This window comes from Stomoxys calcitrans, chromosome 4 (assembly GCF_963082655.1).
Source record: "Stomoxys calcitrans chromosome 4, idStoCalc2.1, whole genome shotgun sequence".
Lineage (NCBI taxonomy): Eukaryota > Metazoa > Arthropoda > Insecta > Diptera > Muscidae > Stomoxys > Stomoxys calcitrans.
Window position 1 is genome coordinate 39,659,243 of NC_081555.1, and position 22,065 is coordinate 39,681,307.

The window sequence follows — 22,065 nt, forward strand, 5'->3', positions numbered from 1 at the left end:
ATGTTTTTGTGTGAATTTGAATGTTGTAACGTTTTTCGTTATTTCTCATGGCGGCAACATCAACAACAACAACGACAACGCCATGACACGGTTAAGGGACACCAGAGATATTCATTCGTTTTATGTCCTGTTTGTCGAGGAATGTCAAAATTTAAGTGTTTAGTTTAATGCCGGATTAAAACATTGCGCCTTGAATACCAAACAACAACAACAACAACAACATCCCGGCCATTTGTCGGCCCCCTTTGTAGTAGCTGGTAGCTAAAGCCTTTCGTCCCTTTTGTCAATTTGGTCGGTGATTTAAATAAAGTGTAGCAGCTTTGATAAATTGAAAATCATGTTTCACAACGATACGAATCTAAATTTGAAGCGGCTTAGTGACGCTTAAAATAAGGACATTGTCCTTCTTATTGAAAGTCATTTCAGTTTTCTTCTGAAGCCCCCTCCTCCCCCCACCCCCCAAAAGATAATCACACGCAAATTAAATTGATAAACGGGCAAATTTGCATACACTTGTAGACAATGTTGGCCTTGGGTGGGGAAATGGCATTGAAAACTCCTTTCGCTTGGTGAAAATGTGTCATATGAAGCATTAATAAGAAGCTTAAAAGGGAGAAGAGGTATATCAGAACTGTCAAATAGTGGTGATAAAGATGGGTATTGATAAGCGAAAGGTTTTTCGAGATGGGCAATTAAATTTTTATTGATTTTAAGCCCAACATCACAGCAATCGGACACAGAAATTTTTATAGTTTTGGGAAACAACAAATCAGATTTCTAATATCAGGAGCTGGAAGGTGCCTCCTAGTTTCTACCGTTGAACCATGCACATTGCTTAAAAAAAAAACACCAAAAAGTCCAACAGAAGCAGGAAGAAAAAAAAACAGCAAAAAATCCAACAATCTTAAAAAATCCATCAATTTTGAACCCATAGCAGCTATATCTAAATATATATTAAGGGTCTAACACAACTCATTGTACCACATAAATCGGTTAAAAGAATACACCTTCTATGGGCCTTAGCACTTAAACTGAGAGAACGGTATATGACAGATATATCCAAATATAGACGGATATGAGCTATTCAGGGCACGGATGTTGAAGAGCTTAAAAGGGCTCACTGTGACTAATTTCAGAGAAATCACAGAATAATTGCACATTTTATAGGTCCTAGAACTTAAACCGAGAGATTGCATTTTATGGCAGCTATTGGGTTGCCCAAAAAGTAATTGCGGATTTTTCATATAGTCGACGTTGACAAATTTTTTCACAGCTTGTGACTCTGTAATTGCATTCTTTCTTCTGTCAATTATTAGCTGTAACTTTTAGCTTGCTTTAGAAAAAAAGTGTAAAAAAAAGTATATTTGATTAAGGTTCATTCTAAGTTTTTTTAAAAATGCATTTACTTTCTTTTAAAAAATCCGCAATTACTTTTTGGGCAACCCAATATATCTATATATAGACCAAACTGGGTCATATTGAACACGAATGTCAATGAGCCTAACACAACCCACTGTGTCAAATTTCTTCGAAATTTAGTGATAATCGTGCTTTTATGATCCCAAAAACTTAATTTGTGAGTTCGGTATATATGGCAGCTATATACAAATATAGAGCAATCTTGACCATACTCGGTACGAATGTTTAAGGACCTAACGCAACACATTTTTCCCAATTACAGCACAATCGGTTAATAAGTTCACCTTTTATGGGCCCAAAGCTTTAAATCGTAAGATCGGTTTATATGGCAGCTATATCCAAATCTTTACCGACCTGGGCCGTATTGATCAGGGAGGTCGAGCATAAAAATCTTTGAGCTGTTGTGTACGACTATAAGAATACACCATTTACTTTCCGCTCGATTATTGAGAAGCTATTTTTATACGCACCACCGAAGGATGGGGGTATACTCATTTTGTCATTCCGTTTGCAACACATCGAAATATCCATTTCTGACACTATAAAGACGATCTAGCCATGTCCGTCCGTCTGTCCTTCTATCTGTTGAAATAACGCTACACTCCTTAACAAGTAAAAGCGTGCTTAGTTCGGCCGGGCCGAATCTTATATACCCTCCACCATGGATCGTATTCGTCGAGCTCTTGCCACGTTATCTCTTTTTTTAGGCAAACAAAGGATAAAAGAAAGGAATTGCTATGTTGTTGGAACAATATCAAGTTATGGTTCATTTCGGACCATTATTGAACAAAATATTGAAGACCATAGAAGAAGTCATTGTGTAAAATTTCAGCCAAATCTAGTAAGAATTGCGCACTTTAGGGGCTGAAGAAGTAAAATAGGGACATCGGTTTATAGGGGAGCTGCATTAGGCTATAAGCCGATTCATACCACGTATGTCAACAAGGTCATAAGAGAAGCCGTTGTACAAAATTTCAGCTAAATCGGATAATTATTGCGCCCTCTAGAGGCTCAAGAAGTCAAGCCCCCCAGAACGGTTTATATGGCAGCTATATCAGATTATGCACCGATTTGAACCATCCTTAGCACAGTGGTTGGAAGTCATAACAAAACACTTCATGCGAAATTTCAGCCAAATCAAATAAGAATTGCGCTCTCTAGAGGCTCAAGAAGTCAAGACCCCAGATCGGTTTATATGGCAGCTATATCAGGTTATAAGCCGATTTAAACCATACTTGGCGCAGTTATTGGATATCATAACAAAACACGTCGTGCAAAATTTCATTCCAATCGGGTAAGAATTGCGCCCTCTAGAGGCTCAAGAAGTCAAGACCCAAGATCGGTTTATATGGCAGCTATATAATGTTATATAGCGATTTGGACGATACTCAACACACATGTTGGATATCATGTCGAAACACGTCATGCGAAATTTCATTCTAATCGGATAAGAATTGCGCCCTCTAGAGGCTCAAGAAGTCAAGACCCAATATCGGTTTATATGGCAGCTATGCCAGGTTATGGACCGATTTCAACTATACTCAGCATAGTTGTTGGAAGTCATAATTTAACACATCATGCAAAATTTCAGCCAAATCGGATAAGAATTGCTCCCTCTAGAGGCTCAAGAAGTCAAGACCCAAGATCGGTTTATATGGCAGCCATATCAGGTTATGCACCGATTTGAACCATACTTAACAAAATTGTTGGATATCATAACAAAACGCGTCGTGCAGAATTTCATTCCAATCGGATAAGAATTGTTCCCTGTAGAGGCTCAAGAAGTCAAGTCCCAAGATCGGTTTATATGGCAGCTATATCACAACATGGACCGATATGGTCCAGTTACAACCCCAACCGACCTACACTAATAAGAAGTATTTGTGCAAAATTTCAGGCCGCTGGTTTTACTCCTTCGAAAATTAGCGTGCTTTCGACAGACAGACGGGCGGGGGGACTAACATGGCTAGTTCGACTTAAAATGTCTTGACGATCAAGAATATATATACTTTATGGGGTCTCAGACGAATATTTCGAAGATGGGCTATATCGGACTATATCTTCATGTAGCACCCATATAGACCGATCCTCCGATTTAGGGTTTTAGGCCCATAAAAGCCACATTTATTATCAGATTTTGCTGAAATTTGGGACAGTGAGTTGTGTTAGGCCATTCGATAGCCTTCGTTAATTTGGCCCAGACCGGTCCAGATTTGAATATAACTGCCATATAGACGATCCTCCGATTTAGGGTCTTAGGCCCATAAAAGCCACATTTTTTTATCCGATTGTGCTGAAATTTGGAACAGCGAGTTGTGTTAGATTTTTCGACATCCTTCGTCAATTTGGCCCAGATCGGTTCATATTTGGATATAGCTGCCATATAGACCGATCCTCCGATTAAAGGTTTTGGGCCCATAAAAGCCACATTTATTATCCAATTTCGCTGAAATTTGGAACAGTGAGTTGTATTAGGCCCTTCGACATTCTGCGCCAATTTGGCTCACATCGGTCCAGATTTAGATATAGCTGCCATATAGACCGATCCCTCGATTTAGGGTCTTAGGACTATAAAAGCCTCATTTATTATCCGATTTTGCTGAAATTTGGGACAGCGAGTTGTGTTAGATTTTTCGACCTCCTTCGTCAACTTGGCCCAGATCGGTTCATATTTGGATATAGCTGCCATATAGACCGATCCTCCGATTAAAGGTTTTGGGCCCATAAAAACCACATTTATTATCCAATTTCGCTGAAATTTGGAACAGTGAGTTGTATTAGACCCTTCGACATTCTGCGCCAATTTGGCTCACATCGGTCCATATTTAGATATAGCTGCCATTTAGACCGATCCCTCGATTTAGGGTCTTAGGACTATAAAAGCCTCATTTATTATCCGATTTTGCTGAAATTTGGGACAGCGAGTTGTGTTAGATTTTTCGACTTCCTTCGCCAATTTGGCTCACATCGGTAAAGATTTGGATATAGCTGCCATATAGACCGATCCTCCGATATTGGGTCTTTGGTTCATAAAAGCCACATTTATTATCCAATTTCGCTGAAATTTGGGACAGTGAGTTGTGTTAGGCCCTTCGTGATCCTTCGCCAATTTGGCTCACATCGGACTAGATTTGGATATAGCTGCCATATAGACCGATCCCTCGATTTAGGGTTTTGGGCCTATAAAACCCGTATTTATTGTCCGATTTCGCCGAAATTTGGGACAGTGTGCTGTGTTAGGCTCTTTGACATCTTCCTTCAATTTGGCCCAGATCGGTCTAGATTTGTATATAGCTGCCATATAGCCCGATCTCTCGAGTTAAGGTCTTGGGCTCATACAAGGCACATTTATAATCCGATTTCGCTGCAATTTGATACAATGGTTTGTTCTGCAAGATTAAACAATGACTTGTATTTATTGGTCCACTCAATGCCCGTACCGAATTTGGTCCAAATGGGACTATATTTCGATATATCTGCTATGGGGTCATAATTTATGCAGTTTTCACCCGATTATGTCGAGGTGGTGGGTATCCAAAGTTCGCCTTTTTACTTGTTTTTCCCGTAAATTGTTTTTCACCTGCTGTGCCATTATTCTCTCTAAAGCAAGTAATGGCCGTTGCTGCAAGAAGAGATCTCATTATTCCTAATGCCTCAAAATGTTTATTTAAGTAAGAAATATTGTTTACTCAATAACAACTCTTTTCTTTCCATTCTATTTTCAGGCAATATCAATAAATTGTCCATTGAGGCAGGTGAGTGTCCCCTACCAAAAGGGAAAATGTCAATATTATTATATCGTTGTTGAGATCATCATAAATCTAAGGGTATATATTTTGTTACCTGGGAATGAATATAAATCAAACAGAGATAAGTGTCCTTGCAACCCACTCGCCACTCGCCACAAAGGCTGGGACATTGTGTTGTTGATTTGAAACAACAACCCATTTTAGATGATTTCAACCAATGTTTGTTTTCTCTGCTAATGAAGTAGACCTTCAGAGCTGTTTATTTTCGTTATTGTGTTTGTTCTTCTATAGGTTCTCACTCTTGGTTAGGCGAAGGCCGGAAATGTCAGTTCCTTTTTCTTGTCTTTTGGCTATTTTTGACTTTTCCCACCTCCTTTTGGGGTTTCCTTTCGTCGCGCAACTCATTCCATTACAATGACCGGAATACTGACTGATTTTTTTCCTTGGCCTCCTTGCTGGTGGTCAAAGTCAGAAAAAAAGGTGCGCTTAGCTTTTGGTGCCTTTGTGCGGGGAAACCATAAACTTAAATAACTAGACCTTGTGCCCAATTCCAAGGATTTCGTGAATAGGAATTTAAGTTTTAATGCGTTTTCTATTTGGTACCCCGTATGTATGTGTGTAGCCAAAATACTAATAAAGCTTAGTTTCAGTACACTTTTGTCCACCGGCATTCGCATGAATCCCACTCACTCTGGCACTTATCCCTTTTTGAACGGCAATCTGCTTTTTATGGCTTTGGAAATGAATGCAGCATTTATTAAAACATACTAAAATCCCTTAAAAAGACTCAGACGATTCAAAGTCCTTCGCATAGTTGGCCTTTTTCTGCGCACAGCATGCTAGTCAAGAATGCTGAATGCTCTGCCTAGCAGAGGTGATTTAAGGGAAAGGTCCAAAGGACATTCCTCAGCGCTACAAAGGACATAAGAACGACAACAACAACAACAACAGGACATGTAACCTTTGAAGACTTTGTTGCCTTTAGGTCTGTGAGATGTACCGAAATGTTTTAATGCTTCACGTTCTTTTTTTACTGGTGGCGTAAAATTAATCTTCAGCTCAGTTATGACACACACTTACGCTAACCCACACACACACACCCACTCAGTCTAGGGCTGTTGTTATAGCTTTAAAGGATATGAGTGTTGAATGTTTATGGTGCCTTGCAAGGCGTAGCAACTTGGGGGAATTATATCGACAATCATGGACATCTTGGCTTGGTGGCAACCTTTGTTGCCACAATATCTTTCCAATCTATATTTATATGACAACTGGGCTTTTTCACAAAAGACCAACCCCTCTGCTGCCGCCAGCGCATTTTGTACCGTCTTTAATTTCCCAATGGTCCCTTGGTGGCTCTCAACCCAATAAAGATTTAAGTCAAATAAATATTAGCGCATTTGTATAAGGTATTGTAATTTGGCCAAGGCGTAGGGAATACCTTTGGGAATTTCGCTGTGTATGTATGAAAATTGCGGTGATTTTGGTATACCACATGTGTGGGGGGCAGATGTGTGCATATGAGTGTTGCGGGTGTGTGTGAGTTTGTATTTAGGTGGATAGTACGATTATTGGATATGGAATGGATGGTGTGTTAATTGGCATTGGTTACACATATAATTCGTTAACCTTTATGCTCAACATGGAAATTCAACATGCGTTGGCCAACATAGGTGTGTGTGGGGGGGAATATTACCGTGTGAGTCATTGGCTAATAATCTCATTACTGAGATTTTAATTACTTTCAGCTAAGAAATATTAACCACCAAAGTAAAGAGAATTGCCCAGAGTTTTGAGAAAATGTCTGCGAAATCGAGTAATAAATGCGCATGGGAGCTATCTGGAATATAACAAGTAAAACCTCGATAAGTTCGGCCGGACCAAATGTTATGTATACTCCACCAAGGATCGCATTTAACCCTTTCTTTGAATGACTATTTCAAAAATATAAGGGGAGATTTATCCACAAATACGCATGAACTGTACTTGTCATGACTATGAGAAGCCATAACGAGGCGGCCTACTCACTGCTTCAAATTTCAGGGAAATCGGGTAATAAAGCTTTTATTGGCTTCAGACCCCTTATCGGCAAATCGGTATATATGACAGCCATATCTAAATATAGTCCGATCTGAACCAAATTTAGGTCGGGTATCAGGAGGCTAAAAATAACTCACTGTCTCAAATTTTAGCGAAATCGGTTAAAAAATAAAACTTTTATGGGCTTCAGACCCTTTATCGGCAGATCGGTCTATATGACAGCTATATCTTAATATAGTCCGATCTGAACCATATTTAGGTCGGGTATCAGGAGGATAAAAATAACTCACTGTCTCAAATTTTAGCGAAATCGAATGAAAAATAAAGCTTTTATGGGCTTTAGACCCTTTATCGGCAGATCGGTCTATATGGCAGCTATATCCAAATTTGGATCGATCTAATCCATATTTAGGTCAGATGTAGGGAGGCTTTAGATAACCCTCTGTATCAAATTTCACCGGAATCGGGTAATAAAAAAAAGCTTTTATCGGATTCAGACCACTTATCGGCAGATCGGTCTATATGGCAGCTATATCTTAATATAGTTGGATCAAAACCGTATTTAGGTCGAGTATCAGGAGACTAAAAATAACTCCCTGTTTCAAATTTCAGCGAAATCTGGTAATAAATAAAGCTTTAATGGGCTTCAGACCCTCTATCAGGAGATCGGTGTATATGGCAGCTATATCCAAATAAAGACCGATTTAATTCATATTTAGGTCAGATGTCGGGAGGCTTAAAATAACCCACTGTTGAAAATTTCAGTGAAATCGGATTATAAATGCGCCTTTTATGGAACCAAGACTTTAAATCGAGATATCGGTCCACATGGCAGCTATATCCAAATCTGGACCGATTTGGGCCAAGTTGTAGTACAATGTAGAAGAGCATAACACAACGCACTGTCTCAAATTTCAGCCACATCAGGCAATTAATGCGCCTTTTATGGCCCCAAAACCTTAAACCGGGAGATCGGTCTATAAGGTAGCTATATCCAAATCTGGACCGATCTGTGCCATATTGCAGAAGTATATCAAGGGTCTTAACTTAACTCTCTGTCCCTAATTTCGGCGACATCAGGCAATAAATGCGCCTTTTATGGCCCCAAAACCTTAAACCGGGAGATCGGTCTATATGGTAGCTATATCCAAATCTGGACCGATCTGGAACTTAACTCTCTGTCCCAAATTTCGGCGACATCAGGCAATAAATGCGCCTTTTATGGCCCATAACAATAAATCGAGAGATCGGTCAATATGGCCGATTCGCCTGTCCATCCGTATGTCCGTCCGTCCGTCTGTCCATCCGCCTGTCCATCCGTCCGCCTGTCCATCCGTCCGCCTGTCTGTCCGTCTGTCCGTCCGTCTGTCCGTCCGTCTGTCCGTCCGTCTGTCTGTCTGTCCGTCTATCTGTCCGTCTATCCGTACGTCAGTCTGTTGAAATCACGCTACGCTCTTTAAAAATGGAGATATTGAGCTGAAACTTTGCAAAGATTATTTTTTGTCCATAAGCAGGTTAAGTACGTAGATGGGCTATATCGGACTATATCTTGATATAGTCCCCATATAGACCGATTCGCCGATTTAGGGTCCTAGGCCCATAAAAGCCATATTTATTATCCTATTTTGCTGAAATTTGGGACAGTGAGTTGTATTACGCCCTTCGACAACCTTTTTTAATTTGGTCCAGATCGGTTCAGATTTGGATATAGCTGCCATATAGACCGAACCGCCTATTTAGGGTCTTGGGGCCATAAAAGCCACATTTATTATCCGATTTTTCTGAGGTTTGGTGCGGTGAGTTATGTTAGGCCCTGCGACGTCCCTCTTTAAGTTGGCCCAGATCGGTCCAGATTTGGATATAGGTGCCATTTAGACCGACCTTTCGATTTAAGGTCTTGGTCCCATAAAAGGCGCATTTATTATCCTGTCTCGCTGTTTTTCTTCAATTTGGCCCAGATCGGTCCACATTTGGATGTTGTTGCCATATAGACCGATTCGCCGATTTAGGGTCTTAGGCCCATAAAAGCCACATTTATTATCCGATTTTGCTGAAATTTGAGACATATAGTTGTGTTAGGGCCTTCGACATCCTTCGGTAAGTTGGCCCAGATCGGGCCAGATTTGGTTATATCTGCCATATAGGCCGATTTCACAATTTAAGGTCTTTAGCCCATAAATGCCACATTTATTATCCGATTTTGCTAAAACTTGGGACAGTGAGTTGTGTTAGGCCCTTCGACATTTTTCGTCAATTTAACTCAGATCGGTATAGATTTGAATATAGCTGCCATATAGACCGATCTCTTTAATTTGGCCAAGATCGGTATAGATTTGAATATAGCTGCCATATAGACCGATCTCTAGATTTAAGGTCTTGGATCCATAAAAGGCGCATTTATTGTCCGATGTCGATGAAGTTTGGGACAGTGAGTTTTGTTAGATCATTCAACATCATTCTTTAATTTGGCCCAGATCGGTTCAGATTTGCATATAGCTGCTATGTAGACCAATCTTTTGATTTAAATTCTTGGACCCATAAAAGGCACATTTATAATCCGATTTTGCTCAAATTTGACACAGTGACTAATGATAGGCTTTTCGACAGCTGTGACGTACATGGTTCATATGGGTCAATATTTCGATATGGCTACCAAAAAGCCAATATTTTGTTCTACAAAATTGAACAGTGACTTATTGGACCTCTCAATAACCGTGTCGTATTTTGTCCAAGTTGGACCATATTTCGATAAAGCTGCTACGGGGGCATAAATTATGCATTTTTCAGCGGATTTTGACGAAAAGTGGTTTACATATATACACGAGGTGGTGGGTATTCAAAGTTCGGCCCGGCCAAACTTAACGCCTTTTTACTTGTTTCTGAAGTTTTCGTTGGAATTGGAACATTCTGTGTCGTCGGGAGTCATGATATCCTAATTTCGAACCTAAAAAAAATAGAAATATTCCTTACTTATTTATAATCCCTTTTGTAAAAATTCTTCATATAACCATCTTGCCTTCGATGATAGACAAATGGCACATCATTTATCACTCCTCTACCACCTGCACTTTGAACTCAAATTTACAACTATTGGTCACTTTGCTATGGTGATTTTTGCAAAAGATCACAACTGTTGACAGTTTCATAATGGAAATAAAACACCTTCATGGGCTGGGCAGTGCTGATAAATCAAGCTAGCAATAACAACAAACAAAGGACTAATCGCTTACGCACTTTAGATGGTCTACCTACTCGTAGTGGCAATTCAAACACATTCTTCTCTCTTCTATAAAGCTATGAAATTAGCATTGTTTGCATTGTTACACAGATGGCAGGCCACTGTTGACAGGAGAACAAATGACCTCACGCATTTGCCAAAATCATTCCATGCTTAGTGCACACGCATACCGGCACTTAGTCACTCATTTTCTCGGTTCCATTAATCGTGTGTTGTTGTACTGCTTTGGTAGCATTAGCAGTGACATGAATGCTTGGCCCTCCTTCTCATCCTCTCCTCCAACCATACAATTCCCTACCACTTTTTTCAATTATATTCCAAACAATGTAACTCACTGTTGACATGTAATAAGCTGTAAACAACAGCCCAGCAAGAATATGTCAGCAGAGCCAACTTAAATGGCATGGACCTGGCGCAAGTTACAGGCACTCTACAAGAAGTGTAGGAAAAGGCATCATAAATATTTGGCTTGGCATTTAGTGGCTCAAGCAGAAAAAAGGCATCTTGTAGAGGCTGTTGAAAATTGGAAGGTATTAACGATGATAAGGTTGTAAGGAGAGAAAAAGGCCTTTAGAATTTATGGAAATCTTGGCGAGCCATTCTTATAAAACGGATCTTGTCTTGGTGAAAGAAGGCCTCTTTCACCAAGACAAGATCCAGTGAAAGATGTCACCGGATCTTGTCAGTCGGAGGGTATTTGTGCAAGAGCCGGTACCGCCCGGCCTCTCACTGAGACTCTCCGCTCGATACCGCTGATTGTCCGCAATTGCCGTTGCAGCTACTCCGTATGCAGCATTCCCCCATCCGCAACCTGTGGACGCGCTCGCAGCTAAACTTCTCACATGGATCTAACCTCAATGTTACGGCCTGTGTGGTGCTCACAGCTATCCCGTGCCGGCATTGCTGATGTAAGTCGTTGGGGATTGCAAATAGGCAATATCGGATATCAGATTTGGATATAGCTCCACATTAGATCTTGAGTCCCAGCAAGCCGCAGATGTTATTCGAGTTGGATGGAACTTTTCAAGTGGTGCTATTGTAGGATTTACTTCACCACTGTCATGTACGGTTCAAATTGGTCTATAACCTGATACAGCTCTTATGTAAACCGATCTCTTGATTTGAGGTTTTGAGCCCCAGGAAGCCATCGTTACTCAGAGGTTAACATGTTCGCCTTTGACGCCGAACGCCTGAGTCCAAACCCCTGCGTCAACATCAGAAACATTTTAAGCGGTGATTATCCCCCTACAAATGCTGGCAACATTTGTGAGGTATCCTGCCATGTTAAAATTTCTCTACTAAGTGATGTCGCTACGGGGCACGCCGTTCGAATTCGGTATAAAGAAAGAGGCCCATTATCATTCAGCTTCAAACTTTAATCGGACTGCACTCTCATCGATATGAGAAAAATTATCCCCTGTTCCTTAGTGGAATGCTGATGGAAAATTAAGTAGCAAGCCGCAATTGTTATCCGATTTGGGTGCAATTTACCATGTGGTACGTATGGCCAAATAGGTTTATAGCCTGTTGTAGCGTCCTTAAGGTAGTGAGATCAAGATTGGTGTAAAGATGCAAAGAAATTCTTCGAACAATGGAAAAGGCTGTCAGGCTCTGCTCTAATGGCCATCAAGTTATGGCGGGTAAAGAAAGTGCAGATGAGCTGACCAGGGATGGTCTGCTGATCTACACATATCTTGCTATGGAATCAGTGAGACCTCCACTGTTCGAGCTTCTTGGATGGGTGGACGCCTTCTTGGATTACTGAGCGAATAAGGCGTTGGTTGGTGCTGTATCCTATAGGGTGTCAAAGGCCTTGTGGCCGAGTATTTTGCGAAACATGAGTTAGAGTTAGATTAGAGTTAGTTTTGGGCTAGGTTAGGGTTAGGATAGGGTTAGGTTAGGGTTAGGATAGGGTTAGGTTAGGGTTAGGTAAGGCTTAGGTTATGTTAGGATTAGGGTTGGGTTAGGTTAGGTAAGGGGTTAGGGTTAGTGTTAGGTTAGGGTTAGGTTAGGGTTAGGTTAGGGTTAGGTTAGGGTTAGGTTAGGGTTAGGTTAGGGTTAGGTTAGGGTTAGGTTAGGGTTAGGGTTAGGTTAGGGTTAGGTTAGGGTTAGGGTTAGGTTAGGGTTAGGTTAGGGTTAGGTTAGGGTTAGGTAAGGCTTAGGTTAGGTTAGGTTAGGGTTAGGTTAGGTTAGGGTTAGGTTAGGGTTAGGTTAGGGTTAGGTTAGGTTAGGGTTAGGTTAGGGTTAGGTTAGGGTTAGGGTTATGCTAGGGTTAGGTTAGGGTTATGCTAGGGTTAGGTTAGGGTTAGGTTAGGGTTAGGTTAGGGTTAGGTTAGGGTTAGGTAAGGCTTAGGTTAGGGTTAGGTTAGGGTTAGGTTAGGTTTGGTTTGGGTTAGGGTTAGGTTAGGGTTATGTAAGGCTTAGGTTAGGGTTAGGTTAGGTTAGGGTTAGGTTAGGTTAGGGTTGGGTTAGGTTAGGGTTAGGTTAGAGTTAGATTAGGGTTAGGTTAGGGTTAGGTTAGGGTTAGGTTAGGGTTAGGTTAGGGTTAGGTTAGGGTTAGGTTAGGGTTAGGTTAGGGTTAGGTTAGGGTTAGGTTAGGGTTAGGTTAGGGTTAGGTTAGGGTTAGGTTAGGGTTAGGTTAGGGTTAGGTTAGGTTAGGGTTAGGTTAGGGTTAGGTTAGGATAAGGTAAGGCTTAGGTTAGGGTTAGGTTAGGGTTAGGTTAGGGTTAGGTAAGGGTTAGGTTAGGGTTAGGTTAGGGTTGGGGTTAGCTTAGGGTTAGCTTAGTGTCAGGTTGAAAAAAAAGTGCGGATATTGATCCGCACCATTCCAATATGGCCTTAAACCCAAGCCAGTAATCGGCTTGTTGGGCGCGCTAAAAACTAAAAAGTAACCTTTGATAAAATTACTATATCACTATTCCTTATAGAACCGATTGGAACTACTATACACCTGGTAACAGAAGTTATATAGATTTCCATACGTCTCAGTCATTGTGTCCGTCATGACAGGTCACTGACTAATCGGAAAACATGCTGACAGACTGAAGGTTGCCAGCAACGACTTTTGCAGAAGCTGTAAGGACATCGAAGAAAAGAGACTATAGAACACCTTCTGTGTGTGTGTCCCGCACTAGCAGTCAGAAGGAGTTCCATTTTCGTTTCTCATTTCTTTAATCACCTGTCTGATTTAGCGAATGTGAACATTCGCAAGTTATTGGGCTTTTTAAAGCGATCTGGATTGTTGAACGGTAGGAACTATCAGACATCTTCATTCTTCTTTCTGTGGTATCACAATGGACGAAAAAGTCGAAGTGAGTCTGATGGCAGACTGCCACGTAAACCCAACCTAAACTCAAATCGATAAAGAAAGTTTTAAGTCAGGAATTCTGTGCTTTTTAAAAAATCCTTAATTGTTTTCCGTACTACTCCCCTAAGTTGGTTCATGTCTACTATTGTGTCCCCAACTAAGTAACGGTGTCGGGCAATGACACCAGAAATGCTCCAACGTCTCATCACCTTCCTCGCATGCCGTCGCGATTTCGCTGCTCACATCCTTGATGGAGACCGTCGCCTTTGTAAGCTGTGATATATCCATATTTCTCACAAGGTCGAGCTTTGCGTCCCAGGGAGTGTGAATACTTCCAATGAGCCTTTTGACGGTATCAATACATTCCGCTAACACAAATCGTAGCGTTAAGATGTCCCCTCTATACTCCCAGCTCATAATTCTTAGGGGTGGACCCCGTTCAGAGTTCAAAACATGTTCAATAATCCGTTCGTTTACCAAATGGCTATGATGGTGGAATCTTACCGAATGCACAGCCGTTATCTACGACTGCATAAGTCATCTCTTCCTTGCCATTTCATAGTAAGAGGGCGGCTCCTTAACTTTCTCTGCGACCATCTTCCCCTTCCGTGATGGTTGTGGCATCCGTGCGCGCTTCTTTCGTTGATGTTCCGACTTTGTTTCCCTCCGCAGAGCACTTTCTAAAGTCTCCATAGCATGGGGGCCTGGCTTGGTCTTCCCAAAGTACTTGAAAGCGGGGAGCTTTCTTTCTTCTTGGCAGTGTAATGCGCTCGGGAGATCTGATTGTCTTTCCATCTTCCATAATTGTACCTGGAATGTTAGTTCTAACCCTTCCAGGATGCTGTGCTACACTCCTCTGTCACCTTCGTCGGGCACCGGATCGATTCCCGGTCTGCTTGTGAGCAAAGCCATCGCTCACTTCTGCCGTCATCCCGCTATCCTCATCTTTCGATTCGACTGCGATGACAGTTTCGTTGACACTGTCGCTGTCTGAATCGGAAACTCCATCTGTACTCTAAGGCTGGGGACGAACTTTGCATTCCTCTGGTTTATCCATCTCTTGTTAGTCTGACGACTCATTTGTTAGTCTGACCACTGGTTGTGCGCTTGAAGCATTACTCTTGACTACAGGTTCCAAGGCATCAACATCTATGGTAGGGGAGCACAACATGCTACGGTCTGATGCCACCACCTCAGCTGTTGGGTTTTTGGAGCCCATTTTGAGCCTACTCCTGAAAGGCTGTAATATTTTTCGTAATAGGTACCTATTGTAATTTTGCGCATAGTGTTCTATCATGACTTCCAGTAACCATGCAAAGTACGATCCCCAGATTTGAGATCTTGAGCCCCTGCTAGCCACAAAATTTATCCGATTTGGGTGAAATTTTACACGTAATATTGTGTTATGACTTCCAACATGCGTGATAACTATGATCCGAAGCGGTGTATAACGTGATATGGGTCCCATATAAACCGATATCTTCACTAGTCTTCTACAGTCTCAAGATGCTTAAATTTTTAGCTGATTTGCAAAGATTTTGTGCCCAGGGTACACAAGTGGCCTTTGAACTAAGTTTAGGTTTACAATTTTTGGTGGTATCCATGGTGGTGGGTTGCCAACATTCGACCTGGCTGAACAAATCACATTTTTGGTTGTTTTGATCATAAGCTGGTCTATATCGGACTATACTTTAAAGTAGACCCCACATTAACCCACCAGCCGATTTAAGATCCAAGGCCTGTTAAAGTCACATTTAGCATCCGATTTCACTGAAATTTGTCATATCAATTTGTGTTAGGCCCATCGACATACCTACTCAGCACGGCTCAGTTGAGACCATATGGGGATATAGCCGCCATATATTCCGATCTCTGATTTAAGGTCAGGGAGGCCGCCATAGCGTAGAGGTTAGCATGTCCGCCTATGACGCTGAACGTCTGGGTTCGAATCCTGGCGAGCCCATCAAAAAAAAAAATGTCAGCGGTGGTTTTCCCCTCCTAATGCTGGTAACATTTGTGAGGTACTATGCCATGTAAAACTTCTCTCCAAAGGGGTGTCGCGCTGCGGCACGCCGGTCGGACTCGGCTATAAAAAGGAGGCCCCTTATCATTGAGCTTTATCTTGAATCGAACTGCACTCATTGATATGTGAGAAGTTTGCCCCTGTTCCTTAGTGGAATGTTCTGGGGAAATTATTTGCATTTGATTTAAGTCTCTGGGCCCATGGGGTTAGCTATTAAAAAGAGGGTGCAGATATAAATCCATGCCACTGTGGACATAAAACTTAACCAGCCATCGATTCCTTTCACGATCTGGATCCCCCCATAGGATTTTCGCCGTCCTATCAAATGTTTCTCTGTTCCACTGTGTTGCATGCGCATTTGTCCCCCACTCTCGGACTTCGTCGACCCGAAAGGCTTTGGGTTAACCAAGTTTATTGACGGCAATCCTCTGGCCTTCACCGCCAAATCATCTGTCCTTTCATTCCCCCTTACTCCCTAATGGCCCGGCACCCAAACGATGCGGATTTTGCCATCCCTAGAGAAGGCGTTATTCTCCTTCTTATACTGCAAGACGGTTTGCGACCTTACCGTCCTGGTTTTAATTGCTCTTATGGCAAATTTACTGTTGGTAAAGATGTTCACACTCGACGTCCTTGCGTTAATACCACACCACTTCACGCATTGCATAATCGCCCGTATCTCCGTCTACAGGTCAGGCAGCCTAAAACAGATCTCATTCCCAAGATTCTCAATGTTGACCCCCAGGCCTACTCTGTGCTACAGCTTTGATTCATCCGTGTAACATGATCTTCCACGTGGCAATACTAGAGTTCCGTCAATCCAAGACTGTGCCAATGGCTGCAGTGCCTCGTACTCGACTTCAAGGTTCATCTCAGATATCCGATCGGAAACCTCTTCCCTTTATTCCAGGTTCCCAATCATCGCCTCGATTATACGGCGATGCTATGGGCTGCTCCCATCTTGAATCCATTCTCCTATCGCCTTAAGTTTCATATCCGCAGTGGCTGCCTCACTCATAATCTGCATGTTAATGGGTCGGATATCCAGTGCCCTAGTGGGCGTGGTCCTCTTCGCTCCCCCTATGCCAAGACAACATGTTCTCTGAACCTGTTGTATGGTCCTTATGTTGCACTTTTTCTCCATAGCAGTCCACCAAACTAATGAGGCGTAGGTCAGTATTGGTCTAATCACACTCCCGCCAGTGGACTACCCTCAAATTCAGACCCCATTTCGAGCCTACGGCCCATCTACATAGTGCCCAACATCTGTGGGCCTTCTCAGTATGCTCCTGAATGTGACACTTCCAATTACAGTTTCCTGTCCAAGATCACACCTAAGTATTTGACCTTGTCCTGGGATCATAAGAGAAGCGTTTTTTTGCCCGATTTCGTTGAATTTCATCACAGTGAGCTGTGTTAGATCCTTCAACATTTGTACCCAATGTGGTTCGGTTGGGTTTATATTTGGATACAGTTGCCGTATATACCGATTTTCTTAAAAGTAGGATCGATTAACTGATTGCGCTGAAACTTTGTACAATGAGTTGCGTTATGCCTCTGGCCATCGGTACCGAGTATGGTATAGATCGGATTATATTTGGATATAGTTGCCATATATACCGATCTGCTGATTTAAGATCTTGGATCCATAAAGAGAGCATTAACTATCCAATTCCGATGAAATTTGGCACAGCCAGCTATATTTGACCCTCCGAGATACGTTCCCGATTTTGCTAAGTTCGGTGTATTGGGTTGCCCAAAAAGTAATTGCGGATTTTTTAGAAGAAAGTAAAAACCTAGAATGAACTTTAATCAAATATACTTTTTATACCCACCACCGAAGGATGGGGGTATATTCATTTTGTCATTCCGTTTGCAACACATCGAAATATCCATTTCCGACCCCATAAAGTATATATATTCTTGATCAGCGTAAAAATCTAAGACGATCTAGCCATGTCCGTCCGTCTGTCCGTCTGTCTGTTGAAATCACGCTACAGTCTTTAAAAATAGAGATATTGAGCTGAAATTTTGCACAGATTTTTTTTTTTTTGTCCATAAGCAGGTTAAGTTCGAAGATGGGCTATATCGGACTATATCTTGATATAGCCCCCATATAGACCGATCCGCCGATTTAGGGTCTTAGGCCCATAAAAGCCTCATTCATTATCCGATTTTGCTGAAATTTGGGACAGTGAGATGTGTTAGGCCCTTTGACATATTTCTTCAATTTGGTCCAGATCGGTTCAAATTTGGATATAGCTGCCATATATACCGATTTCTTGATTTATGCTTTTGGGCCCATAAAATGCTCATTTATTGCCCGATGTCCCCGAAATTTGGAACAGTGAGTTAAGTTAAGCCCCTTGACATACTTCTGCAATATCGCACAGATCGGTCCAGATTTGGATATAGCTGCCATATAGACCGATATCTAGGTTTTAGGTTTTGGGGCCATAAAAGACGCATTTATTGTCCGATGTCGCTGAAATTTGAGACAGTGAGTTTGGTTAGGCTCTTCGACGTCCTTCTTCAATTTTGCCCAGATCGGTCCAGATTTGAATATAGCTGCCATATAGACCGATCTCTGGATTTAAGGTTTAGGGCCCATAAAAGAGGCATTTATTGTCCGATTTCGCCGAAATTTGGGACAGTGCTTGGTGTTTGGCTCTTCGACATGTTTATGCAACTTGGCCCAAATCGGTCCAGATTTGGATATAGCTGCCATATAAACCGATATCTCGATTTAAAGTCTTGGCGCCATAAAAGGGGCATTTATAATCCGATTTCACTGAAATTTGACACAGCGATTTATGTTCGGCTTTTCGACATCCGTGTCGTATATAGTTCAGAATGGTATGAGGTATATGAGTATAAGGTATGAAATTTTCACCGAATTTTGATGAAAGGTGGTTTACATATATACCCGAGGTGGTGGGTATCCAAAGTTCGGCCCGGCCGAATTTAACGCCTTTTTATTTGTTTTACACTTTTTTTCTAAAGCAAGCTAAAAGTAACAGCTGATAACGGACAGAAGAAAGAATGCAATTACAGAGTCACAAGCTGTGAAAAAATTTGTCAACGCCGACTATATGAAAAATCCGCAATTACTTTTTGGGCAACCAATATATTTGGATACAGCAGCCATATCTTCCATGGTCTTCCGATGAAAGAAATAATTACTCGAAATCTTTGTAATTGTTGAAACCATGATTTATTTTGGACCTCTCGACCTCCGTGCCGAATTTGGCCCAGATTGGATCATATCACGATATAGCTGATATGGGTTCATAAAAGTTGTATTTCTCACCGAACTTGGACGAATTGAGTTTAATGTATATATCCTAGGAGGTGGATATCCAAAATTTGGCCTGGCCAAACTTAATGCCTTTTTACTTGGGCAACCTACCCGAACTGGGCAACCTGCCCAGTGATACCTCTTATTAATGTATATCTCCTATAGCTTGTATGTTTCCTCTCAATCACGTGATTTGGTTTTAATTCACATTGCTCACGCTTCATGTGCCTATCACGTCTATCACATGCTCACCACCAACACTCTTGAATGTCATTTCGTAGTCCATGCACGTGTGCATGGGAAATTAAAACAATGACATTTAGTGTCTTATGAGGGTAACCCAAAATATTTAGGAGTATGTTTCCCTAGAAATATTACAGGCATGAATTTTGACAAGGTAACACGTCTGGAAAACATTTGTAGGGTATTTAAAAACTGCACATACGCCCACATATATGCCTATATCCTAGAATAAAACATTAAAGGAAATAAATATAACTAGCACATGGAAATGTGTTCAAATAAACATAGCTCAACATAAAAACACACACACACACGCCTATATTATTTATAAATAATTGCAATATATATATAACCCACACACACACACAAAGATACACTTACATTATTAAATGCCTTGAAATTAGCAGCCAACAACACGCACCAGTTTCGGGCGCCAGCAAAACACCCGCAGAGCACTTTTCAAAAGTTCCACGTGCCTGTCCATAGCACACACATATTGAAGAGATTGCTCCCTTTAGCGGACAGGTGAGTTCGTACCTGCTGTGAATAGAAAATGTCGACCATATTGTGTTTCATTGTTGGTGGACCATTGTAAGAGACGGGCGTACTTAAAGATGTTTTTCGTTTTTTGAGGTTTCATTGCGCCACCAAAACCAACATTTGTTTGGTTTTATGGCCTTTATGAAGAATGTCACATGGACTACAATGTGAATGTGTGTGTTATGTCAGAAGTTTAAACCCGTAGATTCAGTGCTTTAAACAAATATTGCGCATTGTAGGTGTTGCTTAAATCCTTCGATAAAGAATAGGGGTAAGAAATTCAGGTGACCACAATTTTTGTGTACAAATATTTTGTTATACCCACCAACGATGGATGGGCGTAAATTCATTTTGTCATTCCGTTTGCAGCACATCGATCAGCGTAAAAATCTAAGTCAAGTCAATCGAAATCAAAGGCCACCCGTCTGCTGAAATCACGCCACAGTCTTTAACAAGTAAGAGCGTGCTAAGTTCGGCCCGGCCAAATCTTATATACCCTCCACCATGGTCGCCTCTGTCGAGTTCTTTGCGCAGTATCTGCTTTTAGGCAAATGAATAAGGAGGGAGGAGCAACTATATCAAGAAGCGAAATCGGAAGATCGGTTCATATGGTAGCTGTATCAAGCTATAGATCAATTCTGACCATATTGCACACGTGTGTTGAAGGCCATGGGAGGAGCCGTTGTATAAAATTTGTGCCAAATCGGATGAGAATTGCGCCCTCTAGAGGCTTAAGAAGTCAAGACCCAAGATCGGTTTATATGGCAGCTATATCAGGTTATGGACCGATTAGGACCATACTTAGCACAGTTGTTAGAATTGATATCAAAACACTACGTGCACAATTTCAATCCAATTGGAAAAGAATTGCGCCCTCTAGAGGCTCAAGAAGTCAAGACCCAAGATCCGTTTATATGGCAGCTATATCAGGTTATAGACCGATTTAAATCATACTTAATACAGTTATTGAAAGTGATGTCGAAACACTATGTGCGAAATTTCATTCCAATCGGATGAGAATTGCGCCCTCTAGAGGTTCAAAAAGTCAAGTCCCAAGATCGGTTTATATGGCAGCTATATCAAAACATGGACCGATTTGGCCCATTGACAATCCAAACTGACCTACACTTTTAAGAAGTATTTGTGCAAAATTTCAAGCGGCTAGCTCTACTCCTTCAAAAGTTAGCGTGCTTTCGACAAAGGGACGGACGGACAGACGGGCGGACATGGCTAGTTCGACTTAAAATGTCACGACGATCAAGATTATATATACTTTATGGGGTCTTAGACGCATATTTCGAGTTGTTACAAACAGAATGACGAAATAAGTGTACCCCCATCTTATGGTGCAGGGTACAAAAACAGAGATATTGAGCTGAAACTTTGCACAGATTCTTTTTTTTTGTCCATAAGCAGGTTAAGCTCGAAGATGGGCTATATCGGACTGTATGTTGATATAGCCCCCATATAGACCGATACGCCAATTTAGGGTGTTAGGTCCAAAAAAAAACACATTTATTATCCGATTTTGCCAAAAATTTGGGACAGTGAGTTAAGTTAGGCCCCTTGACATACTTCTGCAATATGGCACAGATCGGTCCAGATTTGGATATAGCTGCCATATAGACCGATCCCTCGATTTAAGGTTTTGAGATGCATTTGTTGTCCGATGTCGCCGAAATTTAGGACAGTGAGTTAAGTTAAGCCCCTCGACATACTTCTGCAATATGGCACAGATCGGTCCAGATTTTGATATAGCTGCCATATAGACCGGTCTCTCGATTTAAGGTTTTGAGCCGCATTTGTTGTCCGATGTCACCGAAATTTGGGACAGTGAGTTGTGCTAGGACTTTCTACGTTCTTTTTCAATTTGGCCAAGATCGGTCCAGATTTGGATATAGCTGCCACATAGACCGATCTCTATGTTGTCCGATTTTGCCAAAATTTGGTACAGTGAGTTGTGTAAGGGATTTCGAGATCTTTCTTCTATTTGGCCCAGATCGGTCTATATTTGGATATTGCTGCCATATAGACCGATTTCTCGATTTAAGGTTTTGGCCCCATAAAAGGCGCATTTATTGTCCGATGTCGCCGAAATTTGGGACAGAGAATTATGTTAAGCCCTCTGACATAGTTCTGCAGTATGACACAGATCGGTCCAGATTTGGATAAAGCTGCAATAAAGACCGATCTCTCGGTTTAAGGTTT

General features: G+C 41.5%; 1 long non-coding RNA gene across 1 annotated transcript in view; it reads left to right on the forward strand.

Annotated features, from left to right (window-relative positions):
• The window catches only part of LOC106084307 (uncharacterized), a 235,247-nt gene that overhangs the window by 97,043 nt on the left and 116,139 nt on the right, over positions 1-22,065 (forward strand). Inside the window, exon 2 of the long non-coding RNA XR_009398067.1 lies at positions 5,145-5,174. This is a non-coding gene — a long non-coding RNA (uncharacterized LOC106084307). The remainder of the gene's footprint in view (positions 1-5,144; positions 5,175-22,065) is intronic.